This window comes from Zosterops lateralis (genome assembly GCF_965231275.1).
Source record: "Zosterops lateralis genome assembly, chromosome: 4".
NCBI classification, from domain to species: Eukaryota; Metazoa; Chordata; class Aves; order Passeriformes; family Zosteropidae; genus Zosterops; species Zosterops lateralis.
Window position 1 is genome coordinate 39,817,701 of NC_139765.1, and position 22,396 is coordinate 39,840,096.

General features: G+C 38.8%; 1 long non-coding RNA gene across 1 annotated transcript in view; it reads right to left on the minus strand.

Annotated features, from left to right (window-relative positions):
- The window catches only part of LOC310908424, a 166,665-nt gene extending 158,642 nt beyond the window's left edge, over positions 1-8,023 (minus strand). The window contains exon 1 of the long non-coding RNA XR_014589850.1: positions 7,647-8,023. This is a non-coding gene — a long non-coding RNA (uncharacterized lncRNA). The remainder of the gene's footprint in view (positions 1-7,646) is intronic.
- Between the last annotated feature and the right edge of the window lie 14,373 nt (positions 8,024-22,396).

Here is a 22,396-nt window from a genome sequence, read left to right on the forward strand (position 1 = left end):
TGTTGATGCACTGCTCGTAAAAATAAAGGTTATGCATTTTAACAAAGAAGTCTGGGATGGAAACGTGGATAATTTGATCCAATAATTAAAAAGAAGAGTTTTCTTAATTGCTGACCTATGCAAAAAGGGTTCTCATTTAAAGTAAAAGAGAACAATGGAAAACTCTGAGGGAAATCAACTTTTCTTGACACGCTGTTAATCTAAAGACTCTCCAGTTACAGTCACGTCATCAAATACATCCCAAAGAAACCATAGTTAAGGCAAAGTAAGCATCCCAATGGGTGGCAACTTCTTTGCAATAGTAATTTAACTGCTTTCAGAAGTGTAGCCACATGCTTCAGCAAAGAACAGAAACATCTGGGGAAAAATCATGCTGTTCTGTAACTCAGCAGAATTTCAACATTGACTTCAAATGTGATCAGGCACTGGGAGGTGTTTTCAGTGCTCTCTTTTAGGGAAAAGTCTCTCTTTAGATCATTTGGCTGATAGTAATAGCTAAAAAACACAAAATTTTGGTTATCTGAGCAAAAGCAGTATGAAATTCTTATTTCTTTGAAACAGTGCAAGCAAATATACCATGAAGCCTTCCTACAGGCTGTACAGCTGTTGTTTCTGATCTCACATAATTTCTTTTTGTCTTACTTTAAAATTTATGTTGTAATATTTGTACAGGCAATAGAATTTCACACAGATCTTTGCAGTAGGTGAATCAAATAACAGCAATGATGAAGAAAATAAATTCTTTCACTGTATCCTAATTCATTATACTTGGCTGAAATGATTTAGAGGCATCTCTAAGCCACACAGCCAGTAATTCTCTGCTTCATGGACAAGACATGTTTTTCTAGACATAAACTAAATTATTTATATAATGCCTAGAGCACATGAACCATCCATTACCTGACATCTTTGAAACAATAGGATGGAGAGCAGCCAGCATTAATTGATCATCCAACTGTCCAGTTACTCTGCGTGGGCAATTTATGCCAGATGCTATATAACCACACTTTGAAACATTTTCCACAAATAAATCTTCCTTATAGAGGGAGGTGGTTGTCTTTGGAAAAGCTATTTATGAGCAGTGATTTGCCAGCTGCAGCACTTGGGTAGGACATCAGCCAAGCTCCTGCCCGTGCTGAACAGCAGGGCTGGTGCTCACATCCAAACACACCTGATGGAAGGACTGAGTCAACAGGGCACTGCGTAATTCTTCCAAGACAGGTTTCTGTGAGGTGTCAGGGGCAGCTTGGCCTAGCTCAGAGGAATTGGTTGTTAAAATTATAGCTACTTTCCAAGCCAGTGGTAAGAAAACCCGCTTTGACAGTGGCTCCCCCAGTGCCACTGACTCAGCTGGGCTGGGCAGGCAGGTAGACTTGCTGTTCTGTCCCCAGAGCTGGTGGTCACCATCTGAGCAGCAGCTGGCTCATGTGGCTGAACCAGGCACCCTGGGACAGAAGTAGCTCCAGCTCTGGGACACTGCTTGGCACAAAGCCCACATTAAACAAACCAGCAAGGGCAGTGTGCCCCTGTGCACCAGCTTGCACAGAGCCACACTGGCTGGTCCATAGAGGTGCCTCGTGAATGTCACCCAGAGCATCTGGGCAAAATACCTCCTGTAGCATCAAAGCATCACCTTCCCATCCTATATCAGCATGGGCTATTTCATCCCATGCAAACACAGTAATTAATCAATTAATCAAATAACAAGTTATTCTGGCCAATAAAAACATTGGAAAACTGTTTTTCTTTCTCTGATTGAGCTACCAGTTCTGAGAAACTTTCTGCTCTATCATTTCTCTGTTCAACTTCATGCCCCACATGAATACTTCAGAAAGATTTAATTCCTAATTTCAACTTTCTATTCCACCAAAGCAAATGTATTTACATCCAAGACCATCTGCCTCTTAAATCTGCAGCCTTCATCTGGCTGGGCTTTTTCGTTTCATAAGAGTTCTTCCTTTGGAAAAATCAGTCTTGGAACATTCCTCAACCTACAAGGTGATGAGATGCTCTACACAACTCAAATCAGGGTGATGGATCAACATGGTATGTTTTAATAGACACCTACAGCATGTCCATAAAAAGTTTCTGTTTTATTTGGTAAGATACTATACATAGTAACTTTTTTATTGCTTATGGAAGAATACTGAAAAATCTAATTTGTTATGACTGGATGTAAATCTTCATGTGGCCTCAGCAGGAGTGCCTGTAGGGCAGACAGAAACCCTGTAATCCATGAAAAATAATTGCCTTTCTTCATCTTTTCCTTGCTGCTCCACAAGACCTGATAAGAGGTAATCTTGATAGTCTGGGGAATTCACAGCTAAAACTCTGCAATGACAAACTTCTCTTTCCCTGTGTGCTGCGAGACCCAGTTTCCCCAGAAGAACCAGCCTGGGTGTCAAAGATTTCAGATGCAAACCATTTGGGATGTTCCACCTTTGTCACTTACAAAGCAGAGCCAGCTGGTGTGCATGGGCCCTCCTGCTCTGAGATGGATTTCTTTCATTTTCAATGTATCCTGCACTCGCTCTGGCCCTTCCTTCCATTTTCAAATTGGTCCATCTTTTCCTTTCTTCCTGACTCTCTCTTTCCCTTGTTTTCCTAAGTCTTTCGATGCCTACATTTTTAATTTCTTCATCATCTAAATTTATATTCTGTTCACTTCCTCCTTCATACTCCTAAAATTCACTCCCTGCAATGCACTACTGATCCCCAGGAGAGGAGGTGGTGGTGGTGGTGGAAGGACCATGTTGTTCCTCTGAGACGTCTCCTCCATTGACCCCTCTTTCCCATAAAAGACATTTTAATTCTACAGAAAATAATTACAGAGATTATGAGTAAAATATGACAGTATCCCTTTCCCCCTGTAAGTTAGTTTAGATGGATGATTCAACTTAGTAAAGGCTTTGCTAAGGTACAGGAAGACCCCTACCTTTTCTGGACTTCCCAAGTAGAAAAGCTTGCTCTCTACAAAATTATAGTCCCTCAGATCCAAGGATACAGAGCTGTTTAATATGGTTGTTTATAAGAAGTGCCACTTAAATCAGTACCTGGGGTCTGAAGAGGTTTGCAGTGAGCATGAGATCAGACCTGCCCATACAGATGTGTCTGAGTACATGAGCTCCTTCTTCCCCCTGGCATGGTATCAAATAGTCAGATTCCCTACATGGATTTACCATGCATGGAGCTCACCCTGCTGGCAGGCAATGTTCTGGGGTTAATCCACTTCCCCATTTTCTGCCATCTATGTGGCAAACTGACGAGTCCTCCAGTGATGCTTAAAACCAGAGGTGAAATACAGCTGGTGACCAATTATTTTTTAACAGAAGCGTTCAGTGTTTCCACTCACTACTGAAGTACAAATTGAGGCTCATATGGCAAGGGAAGTCCCCAGCTGAACCCTCTCACTGTGCAGGAACACTCAGTAGGTCAGAGCATGGTGCTGATACCCTAAAGTTGTGGGTTCAATCCCCATTCGGGCTGTTCACTGAAAAGCTGGACTTGATCCTTGTGGGTCCCTTCCAACTCCAAACATTCTGTGAATCTGTGAATTTGTAAACAAAGAGCACAGCCAATTTCCCACCAGGCAAACCTGACCAGCAATCATCCTGGGACATTTGAATCCTCAGCAAAATGCAGGCAGAGGCTCAGGCTTCCAGTGGGTGCAGGGAAGCTCCTGGTCCAAGCCCAGATTTGCAGCCTGCCATAGCAATGAATCTGCAGACCACATTCAAAGGGTGCTCTCACTGACTCCAGCTCTGAGAGAGCAAAGTGCAGATCTGGTTAAACTGCAGATCTGGTTAAACTGCTGATGCATAGGGGAAACACTATGTGTACGCCAAGAAGAAAGGGGACGAGGGGTTTGCTTTGCTCTTCACTTCATTGCTTAGACCTTTCTTTTGGTGTCTGCTTGGCTGGTCCCAAGAGAGCTCCAGAAAATCACAGAAAGGAGATGCCAAACTACATAGCCTAGATTTGATCCAAGATTCTGTCCAAAATTTGTTTTCTTCACACTCTTTTCTACAAAAGGGGAATTTACATACTTTTACTGAGCCTTCTTATCTTTGCAGGACAGTCTAACTAGCTAACTAGGAAAATATAGGGCCATAACAAAACAGGATAATAACTGTTTGACTGTTTATCTTAACGATAATTCATTCTCTAATGAAAGAGGCATATAGCTGTGAGATGGGAATTTATTTACAATTCATGCCTAACCTTTATAATGTCTGGTAAAATCACGTTATGGAACTGTTTGAAAATTCATTGTCCCCATTTAACAATGCTGACATTTTGTGATTATTGGCTCTGGAAAATCTACTGGCACTGTCAGGCAGAGAAAGTTCAGAAATTGCTTCCAGGGAACAACAAAGCTCTGATTTTTAGAGTGCTGAACACTAACAGATCCTCTTTATTGCATATTTTTAATATACACAAATAAGGAAAAAAAACATGCAAAGCAAGGCTGGAAAAGAAAAAGAGAAAAACACTCTTGATTAAATGCAAATTAGAACAGGGCTTCACTCCCAACTGTCTGAAGTCTGTGGTAAAAGGCATCGTTACTTCAAAGCAGGAAGGATCAGGTCCAGGGACACTCCAAGACTGGTCCTGTGCCAGTTGGGACTGGGGACAGGTGGAAAATAGCTCAGAACAGTCCAGCTGGCAGCGAAGCAGCCCCACAGGAGCCTCAGACTCCTAGGAGGGTGCAGGCAACGAGCTGGGCACTCAGTGCTTGCGAAACTCTCAAAGAGCCCCAGGCACAAAGGCACACACAGGGAGGGCTGAGGGTAGTCCCAGCAGGGTCTGCAAACCACCAGGGGCAAATTGTAGCTTTTGTACATGGCCCAAGGTGGTGCCCCTTAGAATGTGTCTGGCACACAGCAGCGGTGAGGGTGGGCTACTGCACAAGTAAAGCCTCCATAAAATTGTCAGTAGGTAGTAGCCTGACACAGTGCTCAGGGTGGTGTTGAAAAGACCTTTGCCAGGACACTTCAGCTGTGTTCGTGTACAGCAGCAAAATATTACTGCAGAATGACCACTTGCAGACTTTGTTAGAAGATATCATGGTCTTCCTGACCTTTTGTTCTCAGTGACCTTCCTTTTCAAAATTCTCCTTTATCCCTTTACATTTTTTCACCTAATGCTACAGAAAAAGAGATTACATTTGTAGAAACCAATAGCTCTCTGTACAGCAGTAAAAAACTACCTGCTCTGTCAAAGTGTTCTTAAAATTCAGAGTGATATTTATTGTTAAAATCTTTTCCATTGCCAAGATGAGGCAGCAGAACTCAGCTCTTGAAATACATGTTCCTGGTGCATCAGCGCTTCTGAAGGAATTAGCTAGGTAGGGTTATAGTTGATATGGAAAAATGCACAGTTAGCTGGCCAGTTAACCAGTTTACCACTGGGGGACATGGATTTTCTAACACACTTAGCTTGCTACAAAATCTTTAATGAAACCGGATAAAAAATTCTTTCAGAATTGCAGCTACAAAGAGAACCAAGAAATAGAAAGATTTACAGCCTTTCAAATATTCCATTCTCAGACCCAGTTTGCCATCACATTTACAAATTCTGTAAGAGGAAATGGCCTCCCTGTTGCACCAGGGGAGGTCTAGGTGGGATATCAGGAAAAAATTCTTCACTGAAAGTGTGGCCAAATATTGGAACAGGCTGCCCAGGGATTCTCCATCTCAGGATACATTCAAAAGGCACACGTGGCTGTGTCAGTTAGAGACATTGTTTAGAGGTGAACATGGCAGTGACGGGTTACGAGCTGGACTTGGGATCTTAGTGGTATTTTCCAACTTAAATATTTGTGTGATTCTTCTAAACAAAAGCACAGGGTACAGCAGAAACCTTAGCAGTGTTTGACAAGAAATATGTAAAACTCTACAAATGGAAATTGTGAAAATTATGTTTATGGGGCTTTCTGTTATGTTAGTTATGTTAGTTCTCAACTAACCAGCCGAGCACTACATTGAGTTCATTGAAGTATAATGGTGTTTACAACTGTTCCTCTAAATGAAGTGACTGATCTAACAGAAAGTTCAATGGAAATAATTCAACCACTTTTTCATAAAATAGAGAATTTGCACTTTTGAAAAAAACACTTTCACTTGAAGGACACTGCAACTCGATAAGTGCAATAATATACCTAAATGAGTTTTTCCTCATTCATTGTAGTATCAGATCTATTCTCTCTTTTCCTAATACACCAAACTTATTAATCCAAATCTCATAATAAAATATCTAGGAGAAATTTTGACTCATCTACTCTAAAGGTGTGGGTTGCAACATGAATCATTGTGCACTGCTGCTGTCATTTATACCACAATAGAAATCTTTGATTATATTCTACTATCCTGCTTTGTCTGCTGCAGTACAGAATCCCCATGTCTTTGCCAACACTTGAATTAATATTAACAATATCTTTTGACTTGATGCAACACCTCAAGAAGCTGTTAATTATAGGCCATTTTCAGGTTCTTTCAGCAGATATAAAAGTTGTGTTCTCTGGTGATATTTTTCATAGTACCAGTTCTTCATTCTTTCTGCAAAATGCCCATCTTAAAATTAATTGCTCCATTATGAAGGATTGGAGAAGCAAGGTAAAATAACTAAACCCTTATCCTAATCCCAGTAATTGTAACAGGCTTAAACTCAGCAGGAGGAACACAGATAACTTGTGTGTAACTGAACATTGAGAGTAAAATAAATATAAGAGTGACTGTTGTAAGAACTTGCCCGTTTTTGTGGTGGAAGTGATACCAGTTTGGATCAGTCTGTACTTTTCTTTATATAACTATTGTCAGCGCCATATGCAAGTGATATGTCCTCTGTGCTTGGCTGGCAAGAAGACAATTTTCAAATAAAATGTGACAGAGTCCCCAAAGCTAAAGTGTGACAGGAACGACCTTCAGGCCTAAGACAGGCACAAACAGTGTTGGAAATAATGCAACAGCTTCTTTCTGCAAAAAGCCAGCAATGACTGCAATATTCCTGGAGCATTCATGTTGACCTGTGGGTTAGCCATTACTTCAAGTGTAATTAATGGCGTTTAGGGGTGTAGTGAAGCTTCTGGTGGCCACAAGGAGCCCTGGCTGGAGCGTGGAAAGCCCTCCCCCCACACATGTTCTGCTTCAGGAATCTGGCATGCCTGAGCCAGCATCCTCAAGGGGATACACTTTATCTGGCACTTGTTACCTAAACAAGAGCATTTAAACAAATCAGAACAGCTCTAATGAGGCACCTTGAGGGAAACTTATCTCAGATTAATCTACAGTTTCATTTTAGACTAGTGAAAGTTACATCAAAGAAAGAACAAAACTAGACTCCAGCTCCACAAGATGAAATTGATCTCTCACTAGTGCCTGCAATCTCTGTTTTGGAAATTAATAGAAATGTGAAATGCTGTGGAGACATTAACATTATTATGATGCATGCAAATATTTGAACCCACAGAAAATAATTAAAGGTTATATTTCATTTTCACCTGCTCAATTTTTAGAACTTTCAATGATTACTCTGGATTTTTTGCATTTTCCAGCAGAAACACTAAGACAGAAAATATCACATCTCTTCCAATATTCACAGCATCTTTGTCCAAATAAACATAGGATACATTTTAATTTAATTTGCACCATCTTGTGGTTGTGTTTTCTTTTTTTTTTTTTGTTTTGTTTTGTTTTGTTTTGTTTTGTTTTTGTTTTTTGTTTTTTTTTTTTTTTTCTTTCACATAAGAGGAAACAGAAAAATACTTCAATTAAAAAAAACTCCAAAAACAGTCATATAATTAAATGTGGTAAGTGACCCCATGGCAACGATATGTCAGCCACTGGCAACACTGGGAAATACTGGCTTTTCTTTCATTAGCTGGTGGCCATTCTCCTTGCTCACTTGGGCATGGGTAGGAAAGGACTATTTCTCATATTTTCTTTTGCACATCTCAAAATTAAATTAATTAGTTAAAAATAATATTTATCTCCATATGTGGGTTTTTTTTGACAAGGAACTACAGTCCATTCCTTCTTTCATTAAAGGCTGATATTAAATCAGCTGCAAGGTCCTGACTTGGCATATATATTATAGTACACTTGTCAGTGACATCTACATGAGAGGCTGAGCCCAGCACTCATTATTCACTTACATGCACACTTTGATAAATTCCTATCAAGCAGCTCTCTGGATTTTAAAACAATAGTATTCTGAAGTGACTGCAAGAGCAGAGAAAAACCTAGCAAGAAAAGTACAGCAATATCTCTACTAATCAATATTTCCATTTACATTAAAGAAAGAACTGTTATCTTTGATTTTGGCATAGAACGTGATTCTTTCAGTTTTGCGTGGAATTTAATTCTGGACAGGGCAGTCCATTTTCACTCCTAACCACATAAAGGGATACATTGTCAGAAAAGTGCCTGTGGGTGCTGATGGCCACCAGGCTGAGCAGGAGGCAGCAGTGTGCCCCGGTGGCCAAAAAGGCCAACAGCCTCCTGGGCTGCATCAGGCACAGCCCTGCCAGCCAGGAGAGGGGGGTGATCCTTCCCCTCTGCCCATCCTGGTGAGACACACCTGGAGTGCTGGATCCAGTCCTGGGCTCCCCAGTGTGAGAAACACACAGACAGGCTGGAGCAGGTCCAGGGAAGGGCCGTGAAGATGATTATGGACTTGGAGCACCTGACATTGCTGGGGGAAGGTAAGAGCTGGGGCTGTTCCCCTGGAGAAGAGAAAGCTCTGTGAGGGTTCTCACCCATGTGTATAAACACTCGAATTGGAGAGGAAATGAGTAAAGAAGACAAGGTCAGGCTCTTCTCAGTGATGTACAGTGACAAGAGGCAATAAGTATGTGTAGGATCATCCATGGACGGCAGGTAGAAGGAACTCTTCAGACCTGAGATATTCTAGAAACATGTGGTTTTATTGCAAGGGTTGTGGGTAAAAAGGGCCTGCCTTCAGCCACCAGCCTTGGCTGAAGGGAAGCCCTAAAGAGAGAGGGAGAGAGAGAGAGAGAAGGTAAAAGGTAAGAGAGCCAGAGAGAGGTGGCAGGGGTCAGAGCCCAGGGGTAAGAGCTAAGAGAGAAGGGAGCGAGAGAGGTGGGAGCAAGAGAGCCAGAGAGAGAGCAAAGTCCTTGTTACAATACATTATATCTCCTTTTGTGTTGAATATTCTAATTTACAGTGACCAACCAATACAAGACACAAAATCCTATAGAATCTACATATAGCCTATAAGAACTACTACATTACCATACTGTGTTATATTTTAAACTCTAAAAACTACTCTTTAGACTTTTCTGTTTTGCTACATTGACCTTTGGATCCCTTAGCCAGCAGAAGGGTATCATTCAATCAAAAGGGATTCTCCTTCAGCTGGCTAGGCTATTGTTTTCAGGTTATATAGTAACTAAGACTTGGTATCCTACAACTCAAAGTAAGCTTCCATTTCTATTTTGATTATAGGTTTCATATTTTCAGATTCTTTTGCTAAGCAATTATATTTATAAGGTTTCCTGATTCATCTTCCCCAATAGGTATGAGTTGAAGCATTGATGAAACAAAGTAGAAAAGGTCTGAAATTTTTTGTTTGTTGGGTTTTCGGTTTTGTTTTTTAATGAGAGTAGTCAAGCATTGGAACACTGGAGCGCAGAGAAGTCCAGAGAGTTATTCCTGATGTTCTATTCCTAAAGAGTTTTATACCTCTGGTACAGGGTAGCTTCTTTGCTGGTGTTTTGTGGTTAGCTTGTAGTCTGGATGGATCAGGGAATGATTCATTCTCACAGCTCTCCCCAGCCCTATATATAAATTTATTAACCACAACTCTACACCTGTATTTATTAAAGCCCTAAAGGCAATTATCCGAGGCTCCACAGCAGCTGCACACTGTCTCACTGTATCTTCTTCAGCTGCCTCTCTTCTGATAGTAACTCTTTCCCAAATTTGGGATGCTTCCTCGCTCTGGAAAGAAAATCTTTATTGTCAAGCCAGTGCTGTACAGTTGATAAAGCACACCGGATTGTAAGAGCTGAGCCAGATAACCTCTGCAGGGACAGAAAGAAGAACAGTATTTTTCTTTCTAACTTGTGCAGTTCTTATAACTACTCTGAAGGTAAAGCAAATGCTTTAAAAAGTGTGAGATAATATGAAAATATTCTGAGAAATTAACTGTATGACAATCACAGAGGATGCTACATCCTTTTCTTATCCATTAATATGCATTTTGTGTTTTCATGGCCTCTCAATCTTACATTGAGATGTAATTTGCTTAAAAACACACTAAAGTTAAACCAAAATAGATATATTAATGCATGTCAATGTAATTTGAAATTTAGAAAATTATAAAAATGGGTGTTTTTTCATACCTAGAGAAATTAACTGGATTATGCTCAAGATAACTCAGAGCAGATTTATGCTCTCAGTTGTTTATTAGAATAAATATCATGAAGGAACTGGATCTGAAAGTTCAAGGTGAGAATTCACATTCAGGAAACTACAATTCAGGCAGCAGAGCTGTAACAACTGCAACTAAAGGCCCATCTTGGCCAGAATGATGCAATGTAACCTCTTTGCTATTATAGAAGCAAACCTGTTCCTGAAGCTGGAGATGCAGGCCCTACCAGAGATGCAAGTGCTAAACAGTCTCTTCCTATTGTTAGAGCAATGGTCATGTTCCTGAGTGAAAGGAGTTGACAGCCTGTAAATGTACCACCAAACCAGCCCTTGTGTTTGTTCCATTTAGCTCCTAGCTGAATTGCATTCTGTTGTAGTGGTCTGACCAGTGGCACCAAACTCTTTCACACTGAATTTCAGTAATGATACAAAAATTTAAATCTTGAACATTTCCATCTCGTTGACTTTTAACATTACGTGAACTTAGCAAGAGAGTTTTTGCTTTGTCAGCTAGATACAGGGGTTTTTTTAATGCACAATTTATCCTTACTTCAATATTTGCCATATCATATTGGACCTTCACATATAGGGGTACATTTGAAGCCTGAAAAAAAGCTCCTCATTGCTTCCTTGTACATCTAAAATTAAACATTCACTTCTTGATAGCTGAGAGCACTCAAGCATGTCAGTTTTATGATGTTCTCTGCAGCTTTATATGCTTTGCTTCTTCCAGAAACAGCACACACATGCTAATTAGCACAAAACTGCTCCATAGTAAGTACTGAACAGTCAAGTAGTGTGTACTTTAAAAAATATCTTTTTCCTTTTTGAAATTTCTCAAGCCTCAGGATGTTCCAGTTTTCCTTTCCAGTTAAGGTGTGTTGGGGAGCAGTGGGGGCACCCCTTGCCTCCCTCATCTTGTGACAATGGGATGATATTTGGAGCATCATTCTATGAATGAGAAAAAGACAGTTCTGTCAAATTGACTTTAATTTTGTTTTAACTAAGATAAAATTTCACTTGGTATTTTTTACTCTGAGAGCACTGTAAGAGTAATCCTTGACACGCCGTTCATACAAAAAGAATTGTCACCATCTTAGTAAATTTATTGTAATTTTGATGCCTTAAATCCAGACTGTTCCTGTAAGGCAAAAGTTGTAGTTGAAACTAGTTCTGGCAAAACTAGCAAGTTCTGATGGCAGCTTAAAGAGTTGGAGCACATCCAGGTAGTAGGATTAAGACTGTATTTGTAACTTGAAATGTATACAAAAGCTAGTTTTCCTTTCCTTTTTCCCTTCAGGAAACATATCTAATTCTAGAACTTGTACCCAAGCTGCAGTTTCCTTCAGCAGCTTTTCAGGTATAATGTTTGGGCAGATTACCACTGAGTTTTATTACATTTAGACCCCAAGCAAGCACACGTAGCCCAGTTTCCATACACATGAGAATAAACAAATTTTAAACTGTACCATCTTCAAAATCTTCACAAATTTTGTTTCAGTTTCATTCTGAATCCATTTTTCAGAGACAGAAGTTGAAGTTGCTCCCTGCACTGCACTTGGCAGGAGAAACCACTCAGTGAATGAAACTCTAGATTTAGGGGAAATTCAGAAAAACAAGGTAGATCAGACACACATCCTATCAGATGAGAGAACTCTGTTGATCTGCCACAGAAGCCAAGACACCAAGTACTTTTGCTGAGAACATTGTAAAGGAATACCAGCAACAGTTCTGGGCTCAAAGAGACTGAGTCAGCATAAGAGTGACAAATTTAGATCCTGCTGAGCGAAGGAATCCCTCTGCAGAGGAACAGCTGTGAACAAACAGTGCTGAACTGAACAGGAAGTTCCAAAGAAAAACAGGAGGCTGATGGGCATATTGTATGCTCTGAGCATCACAGATTAAGCTACTGAGGAGCAAAGGCTTGTTGAGCTTAAGCAAACTGTGCAAAATAGCAAGGAGAGCTGGATGAGTTAGAAAATCAGAATCCACTTCAACTCACCAAACCAATCCTTTTTGGCATGAGACCTTCTCTCTGAAGATCCCCTTGACTGAGAAGGAATAAACTCCTTCAAGAAACTGGGAAACTAACATTGAAACTATAATGGAAAGGGGCAAAACATGCTCAGGACCCTAGCTGGGAGCAGGCAGTGAGAAGTCAGTCCACAGCCATGTCTCTGCAGTTTTCCCTGACACCCGAGTTCAACACCCGAGTTCAATACTTGCTGCTCTGCCTTTTTTCCCCATTAACAAGATCTGAAGCAAAACTCCTTTACAACACTAATACATTGTGATGATAGACGTTGTTACTATCCTTGGACAAAACATACTTCTCAGTGAGGCAAGAAAGGCATCCAGGATTTTTATTTGGTTGGTTGTGGTTCATTAGACCCTAGATTCTAGATTACTAGTTTTTCTCCCTTTGGTCAGCTTTTCCAGAAGAGAAACCACAGTTCTGCAGCATCAGAGAATATTACCATTGGAATTGGGGTCATGTTACATATTTTGTTTAGTTTATGGTCAAATAGTAAAACAGTATGTGCCCATTAAAAAAAAAAAAAAAAAAAAAAAAAAGTTTTCAGTTGGCAGGACAACTTAGATTAGAAATATAAATTAAAAATGTACCCATCCTCTCTTGTGGAAACTCCAGACCTGCAAAGTCAGTGTGCTGTTTCCCAAACACTTAAATTTTACCACTTAAGAAGTGGATGCACTCATTCAGAGGAAGGCAATCTCTGCTGACACATCCACCTGCTCACCAGAATCCAAAACCTAGTTTTGTCAGGTCTCTCCTGTTAAGAGCCACCATTCCATTACAGCTGACTGCTGACAGCCTGCAAGAAGGGAAATCATTAGCAAGGTAGAAAGAAAATATGGAACTATACTACGAAATCTGCTTTCAGCCACGTAACTCAGCTGGTGGGGCCCAGGGATTTACTGCACTCCTTGCAGCAGTACCCAGCCATCCAGACTGGACCACCAGCAAACATCTGGCTACAGGAGCATTGCCTGGTGGCCACCCACTTGAACAAACTTTGACAAAACTTACAGTACAGAAGGGAACCTTAGAAATAGCTTGCAAAGGATTGAAATAGAACTTTGAAGCAAGCCAGTCTTAACAGAAAGCTTCAGTAGCTTGCCAAGAAAAGTAAAATTCACTAGATCCATTTCAAATCTATTCTTCAAATCCTTGCAATTTCTTACCTCTGAAATCTTGCTGGTTTTCCCCTCTCAGTTTGTTTGGTGTTTGTTAATGAGGTTACAGCGCCATCTCCTGGAAGAAAGCAACTTGTTGAAACTGCTCCTGAAATTTTCCAATTCAAGGCGCCTACAGAACCAGCTTATACAATAGATTCTGCCATGACACTGCAGCAACCTGCAGCAACTGGACAGGCAAAACAAAAAACGCTGACCTTTTTTTCCCGTAGTAGATATACTGCAATAATGAGCATTGGTAAAGAATAGAGCGGTTGATTTTAGCTTATACTCCACTTCTAAGAGGCAACATGAGATTTATTATTACAGAATCAGTACTGGGAGAGCCAAGCTTGCTCAAACAGATCTGGCCATTCACTGATTCAAATAAAAATTAAAGGGTCCTGGTCCAAGAGGGATATATACCTTTTGGTCAGAGGGTATAAAACCCGAGGTCCAAAAGGCTAATAACACCCATGATGAAATCAAAATACCTCCAACAATTTTTTCTTCAGATTTGTGTTTCACTGCTTTACGAAAACACTGAGAAACTATTAGCAATAAAAGTACTTTCACATAGAAAGGGCCACTGTCAGAGTTAAATTTAGCTTTTTAAAAAAATAAAATATTACTAGAGTTGGAAAAATATCAAAAATTGTCCTTTTAATCAGATGATTGATGTAACTTCTACAAATGCAATTCTGATCATCCAGGGGGAACAGTAACTTCAAAAAATTAAAACACTGAAAGATGGAAAACCCAGACAGACACTCATTCTCAGATATATGTGCATATATATGCACAGAAACTTAGTGGAGATTTTAAGGTGTTAGAGAGCCACTTGAGCAAACAGAACACATTAATCAAGAATTACTAGCAAGCAGGTATTTCAATCTTGCAGCTATATATTAATAGTCCTAGGCACTTTGCTATATGCATGGAGCATTCTGAAAACTTTGTCATGGGGCATAAAGCATGTACTTGATCATCCTGGGATTACTACTGGCATTATCAAGAAGAAATAATAGCTGTTTCCAGGAGTAGTAATATTATTTGTGTATTACCCCATTGAGTGGGACTGTACACAGTGTGCACATCCAACGCTACAACTGACAGAACAATCAAACAATACTTACATTACTTAAACCACTTTTCTTTCAATAAAAGACTTCAGGGCTTGACATTTAAGACTTTTTATAAAAAATGCAAAAAGGAAAAATTATAGTGACTTTTATGATCTAAGCAATGTAACATAATAGTCTTGAGCATCATGGCTCCCTGCAGAAAAATCCCAGTGCACTAAAATATTATTCAAAAACCCCAATCAAAAGGGTTACTTGGGCTACAGGAATACCCTATACACAACACATCATCTTGCTTTTGAGCACAAAAATAACCTACAGCATAGGATAGTGTATTTACTGGTACAGACAGGCAGAAACAGCTGGATCTTCCTTTGGCAAAGGCCACTGATGAGCTGTGCAGACAGACTTCACAGTGAATAGCCTCTTCTTCAGCCACACGATCAAGCAGCTGTAAGAACAGATTTATCAAAGAAGCTTCTGATGTTGTTCTCAGATACTGTACTTTTAATAAATCTATTTCCACTACTTTGTCAAAGAAATAGCTGGTCTTCAAAATGGAGTGCATTACACATGACATCTTTGTAGTCAAACATAATATTTTGCATGCAGACCTCAGACATTTCCTAGGGCTTCTGTGTATCTCTAACATCTGCTCATGTCAGAAATGAATGGTTTTATTGCTATAGGCTGAAATCTGAACAAAACTACAGGAAAGTATGAAAGATGTAAACAAGGCAAGCAAGACTGGGTTTTGTGGTGACATAAAGCAAACAAACATTGGCAATAAGAGACATAATCGGTTTTACAATCCTAAAGTGCATGTGTTGGAACATTTCACTTGTTAAAAAACAGTACAAAAGCTCAGAAACAACACTGTGACATTTAAGGCTAACTCTGCAAATAAATACTTAAATCTTGTATTATATTTTTTGCCTTTTTAAAGCACTATCCAGAGAGATTGCTCCTTGATGTGTTCCAACTATTAGCTGTACTTTACAACACTGGCAGGTCACTTTCAGAAATAGAGAAGTGGTTTCCTTTGAAGCTAACTGAAACAGGTTTCTAAGTGAGTCTGCAAATAAGTGTACCTTTTATTTTTTAAAAAGCAGCATAAGCATTCTTGATTTCAAATCACATTTATTCAATAGACCATGTTAAAACTCAAATAAAGGAGATTAACATGGACTAAATGCTTTCCAACTTTCTCTTCAGCACTTCTGAAGGGTAGGAGGTAAGAAGAAAATGTGATTTGATTCCTGCAGAATGTTTCAACTGATCCTGGAAACTGTGCATTATGGTTGTTCGCTTTACTTCATTAGATGCTATAGCAGCATTTTAAGGTTCCTCCTTGGAAATAGACTTAATTTATTGGAATTATTAAAAATATTAAATCCTAGTTTCAGCTACTAATTGTGGCCAGAGGAATTTTTTCTAAATTATATTGAGGTGAATTTTCGAAAAGAAGATAATTTTTAGGACAAACCTCATCTGGAAAAGTAATTGCGCACTTACTAAATTTACAATTAAAATATATTTGTAAAAAGTAGAGTATTGCATCCTTGCAGCAAACTGGACAGACCTACAAATGAGCATTACTCTGCTACTTCAAGCAAAGCAAAACTTCCGTACGTCCTCTTAATGACCCATTGAAATATGAACCAAATTATGACATGACAGGCTTTTCTGCACTAGATTGTTCCCATTTCACAGCAGCATATTCTGCTCAGCATTCACACTACACTCAGCTATGGGCCCTCACTGCACATGGGCTTGGAAGCACACTGTGAAATAAGCTCCCAAGTTCTCTTCTTTCTGCAGTACAGAATGTACCTTTCTATGTGATGGAGCCAAAAGCATATGAAAGGACATCCATATTACAAGGGCAACCTTTGGGGGGTCTTTCAAACAGGTCTGATTCTCTTCTGTAAGTTTCAAGGTGACACTTGTTCTCTTAGGTGGGAGGTCTGATCCCACAGACACACAGGATGTTACCAGGTTTATTTGGCCAGTCATATTAGAATTTGTTTGTTCCTGGTACCCCCTTCAGGACAGCAAACAAAGAATACTTTGGCCATAGAATGCTCATTATACTCTGCAGTACTCTTCTTGACCTCCATCTACAGAAGTACCTGAACCTGCCAATGGACTTATTTTCCCACCCTCCCACGTGCTGACATATAACAAAGAAATCCCAGCCTGTTGCCAAACTATTTCTGCACCCTTTCCAGTCCCTTTGACAAAGACAACTTGGGTAACATGTCAAATATTGTGTTGATAGTTAAGGTATGCAGTCTTGGAGCAATAAGTGCCTAGTGACACCAGTATTAAGAAAAACAGACCAACAAATATGAAACATTTGCCAAGTAGCACTAGAATGCAAATTCACCTTTGTATGAGATAGCCTGCCTTTGTCCTCATTTTAAGTTTCCTGAACCAGCCATGTTCTCACAGACAATCAGAAATTTTTGTTCTCACAATCAGAAATTTTTATGATTTCAGAAAATTGTTTGTCTTTACATGGTCTTTGATTAATCCAACTGTTTCAACTTGAACACATGTGTTCAAACCATTAAAAACATTTTCTCCATGTATAAATAACCTCTCACTTTTTCTTGAACAACCATAGAATGACTGGATGCACAAGGTTGAAAGCCACTTAAACGAATTCATATTTGGAAATCAAATACCAACCCCACTACAAAATTACACAATTGTGGGCTTTTTTCTCTTATTTTAAAGTTTGGAGTAAAGAACTGGAGCAAAAATAATTTGTCATCTCCTTAGAAAATAACCTACAACTAAGGCAAGGTCACCGTCAGAACAGTGTATATATAATCTTCTATGTCAAACAACTTTTTGATCTTTATATTGGCTACCTAGAGATACATGTATTCTACCATTTTATTAGAGTTGAACTCAACCCATTTTATATGTCCAAACTGGTACCAAAAGCAAAAGCAGCGCAGAGCTGAGTATTTCATTTTGGCTGATTCCTGCCAAGGTATTAAAATCAACCATTGCTGTCCATCTGAGTCTACTATTCCTCACTTCAATTCTGATGATGAGTTTTGCAAACAAGTAGTTTTTCAAACCAGAATCATGGATTTTAAATCTGCAGCATTAGGAGAAACAAGAACTCTGTAGAACTCGGTAACTTTAGTTTAGTATATTCCTCTTTAAAAAGACTCATTTGAGCATCTCCACATTTGGAAAAAAATATGATAATATTGTTTGACTTTGAAAAGGAGTTGATGATGGGAAATCCAAATTCTTTTTTTTCCCTTTCTGTTAAATGTGGCTGACACTTCAAAGTTGCCAGCTGTGGAGAGAAAAGAATCAAAGTAGCTCCTACCATCCATTCCATCAGTAGGCAGAATTTAGCTGTTACAATTCAAAACACCTTTTTTACTGGCAAGCTGGGCTAGAGCTTTAGATCATTTTATACAGTGTGAACATTCTGAAACTGAGGGGCAAGAGAAAAATTTCCATGAAGCCACATTCCATGGAATTCTGTGAAACATCTAATTTTGTTTTGTCCCTAGATAACATCAGGTATTTTCACAGCAGAGGGGAATGCTTGAGCTATAAATTCCCTCAAAAATAGCATTCAGTTACATGTAAGCATGGCATCACTGCATGAAATCCCTCTGTAAAATGGATACTGCATGCAAAAAATGAAAATATTCTCTTGCACAATGGAAACATCATCAATACAGGAGACAAGCCTGAGCCTTCTAGCAAATAACTTTAGTAAAGACTGAAGAAAAAAAATCTTCCAGAAGACTTGAGATTACAACATCAAGAATCCTCAGGAAGCATGGCCTCCAAAGTAATAGTAATCAGAGGATTAGGAGTCCAGTATTTGTTTAGTTGAAGAGAAGAAAGGCTGGATGTTGAATGGAAACTACAGTTATATAGAACTGGGGCTTTTTAATCTGTTAATAAAAGAATGGTGGAAAAGAGTGAATTGCAAATTTCTTCTATAGGAGTATTCTTTACTGCACTGAACCAAGTGACACATAGGATACCCTGAAGTCTTCAGCAACTTTATTAAACTGACTCGTAATTGTCAAGTGGGAGAAATCCACCTAAGAAGGGAAATAATTTCTGCATAATGAAAGAAATAACAAAAATATAACAAAACCAAATATAAACTCCTTCAGAATAAAAGTATTTTCAAAATTACTACACACTTTTATGAAAATACTCTTTTTAAGAAGAAGCAGGGAAGAGAAATTACCTCTTTATGTTCTGGGATCACAGTCACTTGCCAGTGACTTCTTTCTTTCCCTTCTGTATTTCCCATTCTTCAAAAACATCAAAGGCAGAACACAGAGAAAATTATTTTAAATTAAAATAATCTCACTTTGGTTTTGTCTCTTTCTCAGCATTACATTTTAGTTAACATCTTTCAGACAGTGTCCATATTGTTCTCAGAAACATGCTTTTATTTCTTTTGTGGTTCAGCATCATGTTCTAAACCACAACAAACAGGTGAACATCAGCAGAAACCCTTTGTTTGTTTTGGGGATGGATGTCCTTTCTGAAGGAAAATTAAGATTCATCTAAGATTATGTGAAAATATTAAAGCCTTATGGGGTGGGAACGAATCTAAAGAAGTCAAGTCCATATCAAGACAAAATTGCCTGATTCTCACAAAAGCCTCATTTGCAGAAAGCTTCCCTGTTTCACTAACACTGCTCATGGAAGATTAATTTACTTCATTATTCTTAAGAACTCCTTCCCCAAACTCAGATACAGTGAAAAATTATAAATGGATTCTGATGAAGAAGGTGGATTTTAATGTGAGTTATAACTACATGCAAGAGCTCTTCTAGGGCAGGGAGCAACACTTGCTGCCAGAATTTCCACCTGCTCATGTTCAGTAGTGCAGTGCTCAAATCTTCCCATCTCATCAAAGGAGGGGTGGGGAAGTAATAAACTGACTAGTATTCTTCATTTTTTCAGAATTAATTTTAAGAACAGCAACAATAAAATAGACATTTTATCTGAAGTTTAGAGCAACAGGGAAAGAAAATCCAGAGGCTGCAGGTTTAACTGTTTGGTATTTGGCAGAAACAAGTGTTATTTCAGTCAAAATGATCAGGATTCACAAAATAAAAACATCCCACGCACACACACATCCAAGGCCACACATTACTTTGCTTTTTAAAGTGGAGGCAACAAAGGAGAAGTACCAGCAAATATGAGAACAGTTTCTAAATCCCTACTACTAAGTCCACCAGTGCAGGTGAATGTGTTCCAAGCCTCATTATTGAGAACATCTGTTAAGGCAAATACAATAGGAGCAGATACGGATTTTTAATTCATATCTTTGAGTTGATCAAATTTTAAAATAATCCTTCATTTGAGGGAAGCAATGCTGCTTACATGCCAATGTGCTGCTTTGTATACCTCATAAAAATACAACTGGAAGTAGTACAGCTCTCTTTATTTTGTCAACTGCTATATTAGATGCCATAACTTGGAAGGAAAATTATATAAAAAATAAATTTACATGATTGAAGTGCAGCATTCTTGAAGTACTCATAGACTTCAATTTATAACCTTAGAAAAAAAATTCTCTTGTAAGAATGGCAAGTTCTTTCACTGAAAAACAGAGCATGAAGTATTTTTGAGATACAAAAATATTTTAACCCAAGAATCTACAATGTGAGGACTGGCCAACCATTTTTATATTATGCACGAGCTTGTTAATTGGTCTTAATTGTCTATGTGCAAAGTGATGAAAAATACTACAGAAAGTTCTAATTTTACCAAACATCCTAAGAGCAGTCTTTCAGAATGCTGGTTTTGTTTTAGTGAGAGAAATCTCCTATTTCAGTTTCAAATATTTAGCATTTAAAAAATAGCTACAGATATTCCTGACATCTTCTTAAACATAATTACATGAACGTAATTGATCTAAAAGCATAATCAACACCAGATTTATACAAATACTTGGATATACAGAGGGAAAACCAAAGAAAACTTTCAATCTAGTGATCCAGTAAAAGTGAGTGGAATTTCAACACCTAACATGATTAGATTTTGGTAACACCAATAAATTATCCCAGTAATGATGGCACAGTTACAATCCTTATGAGTTTGTCGTCCCACATCACCAAAAACTAACTGCTACGTGGAGAAAACCACACTCAGAATTTCTGCAATTTACAGGGAAGACTTAGTTCTTATGTTCCCACCTGCTTTGTCAGTGGTCAAAGTGAAGATTACTCTTCTACAAGAAAGCATTCACTATGTAATACAGCTCAACCTTCCCTTCTGTCCTTAAGCTTGCTCCACTGTAATGCACTGTAAAACAAAGATGATCTGCCTGCACCACATCAGGTGTTTGTTACGGTAGCACATAAGCACACACTGATCTCTCAACTACGAATATTCTGTTCACTTGAATATTTTGTTCACTTACCGTTGTCAGCTACTCCCTTCTCCTATTTTAGCCTCACAGTTCATGGTTATCATACCATTCTCACATCTAACTTTAGATCTATAAAACATTTTAATATACTCTGAAAACTTAGGCAAAAAGTTCAAAGATTAGTCTGACAATTAATTAGCACAACAGATTCTTAATTAGGAGGCCTGTATATTGCTGCAATTAAGAGTAGATGAGTTATACAGTAAGATAACATATACCTAATTCACAGTGCTTTTTCTACTGTATGGTTTATCTCTAGTCATCCCACTCCTTTTCATGACATTTAGATATGTTGGTATGTTTAATCTCATTTATTTCTACTTCTAGAAGACAATTGTTACATTAGTATGAAGACTTTGGAGACAGAGAAAGCTACATTTTCAAAATTTTCTACAGCATTAGAATTGTTACTATTGAGTGAGTTCATAGACTTCTTTGTTCAGGTCTGTCTATTATAAAATGTACCATTATCTCCTCTGCTTTTCCCAAGCTGCAAGCATGTAAGGTGAAGATTTTGCCCCAAGCCCCAATGCTCACAGTAAACTGTCTCTGAGTCATAAAAATGAATGCTTTTTTTAGTCCCACAGCAGCTTATGCTGCATACCCATGTAACAGGTTTCCAAAATATCAAACTAGCTAAAAAAATACCACTTAACAAAAAAAATCAAATTCATATCTGACTTGGGGGGGAGAACGGGGGGGGGGGAAGACAACTAAGCAGTTGCATTAAACAAGTAATGAAGCAGCGGTCCCCCATCTTTTTGTTATTAAATTCCCAAATCCAGTTAATTGTGGGACTGCCAGCTATCCACTTCTGGTCCCTTTCTAAACTACCTCAGTGTATCCACAGAAGAATGTTTTCTTCTGTTTGCTCTTGATCTCTCTCCAGCCTCTTGGCCATTCCCTGTTTCCTGTCTCACTAGAATACTGTACGACACTTGCAGCATTGCAGCCTACTGCTGGGTTCCAGTGCCAGAACAAAATGAGGGTCTGGCAAGACTTGTCTAGGTAGCACCATACATTAGTGCCTCAACAAAAGCTGTTAGATGAAGAATAGGAGATAGAATCCACTGAAGAAACTTCCTTCATACTTTTATAACAAAAGCAAGTTATCCTGAGTTCAGGAACCACTGGGCAGCTCTCGTTTTCTCTGCTCATTTTACATCAATCTTGTTTCCTTCCAATCTTATGGGTTGTCCACTTCAATTCCAGTGGATTCAGTCTTTGGGAATGAAAACCCATGAAAACTGCAGAAATTGTCATGTTTACTGTAAGAACATCTG